The following is a 3,167-nucleotide window of genomic DNA, read 5'->3' as shown; positions in this document are numbered from 1 at the left end:
CTGCTCCTTCCCCACCTGAAGCCCGAATCCTCCGCCGCTGACGTCGCCAGGGGTTGTTGTGGCAACGGTTGGGATGAGGTCAGGAGGAAGGGATGGCTTTTTCAGGTGGGGGAATACGCAGCGCGACAGCCTTGGCTTGGAGAAACCAAAGCAGCTCTTTGCAAGTAAATCTTTGTGTGTAATAAAGAGGGAGAGACTGGAAAACCTCTGATGCCTGTCCAGGAACTGCTTCCAAAGAGAAGGGGCTAGGCTGGTCCCTGGTTGAGTCCCTGGCTCGGAAGGGTTACTCCCTGGATGCATTTGGCCTGTTGTTTTTCTGTCAGCAGCTTTTTAAAGTTGTGTGGTTGGGGAGCCCTTGCAGACAGTTTATCGGCTGTTGGGGCAGCAGGAATTTGCACCCCAAAATCTCCACCAGAGCCAAACGCCCCTGCTCCGCTGGCGGGGCTGGGACTGCTGCCAAGCGGAGCTTTGGCCCGCGATACCCGATAGACTCGACGGCAGCAGCCCAGCTGGATTTTCCATGCCCGATGTTGAATTTACAGCGCTGGATGCTGGAGCATTTGCTGGCTGGCTTGTTGCTGGAGCACGGTCTTGCTGAGAACAGAGCAGCAGAGCCCTGTCCTTGCAACCAGAAGAAGGGACAGCAGGCGCTTGGAATGACAAGAGCAGCAGCTGCAGCAGCAGGAACCCGGAGCAGCGGTGCCGGAGCCCACGGAGGTGCCGGGACCCCCGGGAGGGCCAGGCTGGGACGAGCAGCGCCCCGTTCATCTTGGTGCCTAGAAACCCCACTGGAAGTGCAGTCCTCTTGTGCTTGTGCCACACGGGCACCCCAGAGAGGTCGCTGTGGACATGCTGGGACCCCTTCTCCCACCAACCCCAAATTCTTGGCAATCAGCTTTCCCGAGGATGCTCGTCCTGGGAGCCACCCCGCATCCTGGGCTTGGGATTTGCTTCCCAGCTGGGATCAGGGGACTGCAGGGACCTTGGGGACACAAGATTCCTTGTCCCAAGCCCCTTCAGGGTCCTGCTGTGGGTTTGTCCATCTCCCAGGCCACCGTGGAGTCCTTTTCCCTCTTCCCCCCACACTGCAGAGCTGGTTTAATCAGCTCATAGTTTTCATTTCATGCCTTTCTCTCTCTCCTTTTTTGAGGGGGCAGTGAAATTTATACAATATTTAAGCAGCATAGTGGAGTCCTGGAAGATATTATTAATGTAAAAGGGACAGGCTGGAAATGCACTTGAACCTGGTTACAATTAGAGGGTGATTTTTCTAAAGGTCAATGAATTCAGATAATATCCACAGGGGGGAAAAGAAATTTAATACCTTTTTAGTGAATTAATTAATTATAATATTATATCGGCTTGGGGTTCTTTTCCAGAGTGATTAAGGGAACGATCTGTCTTCGGAGAGGCTGGGGGAAGGCAGCGAGCGAGGGGAAGACTGACAGAGGGAAAGGAGAGAGGGGGAGAGTTTAATGGGAGAATAATGGAGCCTTTTCTTTCCTTTAAAAACTTACAGTATTTCCAGGCCACCCGATCCCTGCCTGCCCAGACCCTTTCCTTGCAGTCTCTAAAGGCTGTTGGAGGGATTATTTTATATTTTTACCTTTCCAAAGTGGCTTTGGGTGCTTTAGCATCTCGGATACCAGACACGGTGCAGGGGCGGCTGGACCCTCCGTGGTAACCACATCCCTGGTGCCACCAGCACGATGGCCCAGGGCTGGGAAAGGGCTTTGTGCTGGCTCTGTGTGTGGGGCCGCGGGGTCCCAGGAGCCACCGAGAGCCGCAGTGCTGCTCCCGGCCCCAGCGGTGTTGGTTTATCTGCAGCCTGAGCTCAGGCTGGAATTTACACTCTCTGCTAATCCAGCCAGCCCCAGAAATTAATTACAGTCTTGTACATAAAAAATTAACATAACCTTTCTGGATATATGTTCTTATAGTACAGGAGTGGGCTGGAGTCCCTCGGCTGCCTGTAATTGGAGCTGCTTTTCTTCTAATTCTTCCCTTCTCCCCGTTTTTTGAAGATGTGGACCTGTGAAGTCATTAATCATGGAGCCTGGTAGCTGGTAAAGTTTAAGCGGTTTGTAGCTGTTTGGTCCTGGCAGTTTGCAGGGAAGGGGGAGAGGAGGCGTCTCAATCATGGAGGGTGAAGGGGTGTGGGAAAGGGGTGCCCATGTTTTCCTGGCATCTCCGGGCACGGGTGAGGCACCAAACACCCATCAGGAAGGTTATGAGGGCTCGGCTGCAGGAGACATGGGCTGCAAGGTCTTTTGCAGAAGTTGCTCTACGATCTCCCATGGGCCCCATGCAGATGTGATTCCAACAGCCACCTTTCCTCTCAAATAAAGGCAACTTTTCCTGGGGGCCCGTGCTGTGTTTCCACTCTTCTGCAGAGCCACAGGCTGCAAACCCCCCGGCCCAGCAGGTCCTGCACTGTCCCAGTTCTCCTGCTGCTCCCAGGGAAGCCTTCATCCCGTAGCAGCCTCCCTCCTCCTCTTCCTCCATTGCCTCCAATGGGGCACAGCACTCACCAGACCTTTGGGCACATCTTATCTTCCCTCCTTCCCCATCTCTGCTCCTTAAAACCCCACCATCTTTTATCAAACCAGCCCTTTCATTTCTCTTTCCTCCCCCTCTGCCACCTCCACCTCCCTCAGCCAGCGACTGCTGGAGAGCGCCAGCTCGCTCCCATTGTGCTATCTTTGGGTCCTAAATTAAAATTTATGACATCTTGAAATGAGCAGTGAGGGTAATTTTGCTTCTGAGCGAAGATGCTAATGAGTCCCCTTAATGGCGTGAATAAGGAGTTGACGGGTCGTGTGTCACTTTGCGCAGACCGTGCTGGTGGTGTAATGGCCGCAGTAAGTGTCTGTAATTATACCCTGTCTCGCTGTATTTTGGCAGCCGTTGTGGGAGAGCAGGCGGCTCAGCCGCGTACAAGGCGGGGGGGAGGGAGGAGGGAAGGAGAGGGGAAAAATCCCCGCACCTCCCGTGCCTCCCCCGTGCTCCCGGAGTCCTCGTCCCTCGGTCCGTGCGGTGCCGCGCGGGGACTCGCCGGGCTCAGCTCCGGCCGGGAGGAAGGTTGGCCGTGGCTGATTTGAGGATGGGATGCTCCGTGTCCTGTCTTGTTTCGTCCCCTTTAAAACAGGGTGACAAACCCACGTGTC

This window comes from Streptopelia decaocto (assembly GCF_964273445.1).
Source record: "Streptopelia decaocto genome assembly, chromosome: 19".
NCBI lineage: Eukaryota > Metazoa > Chordata > Aves > Columbiformes > Columbidae > Streptopelia > Streptopelia decaocto.
Note: the sequence above shows the minus strand (reverse complement) of the source record.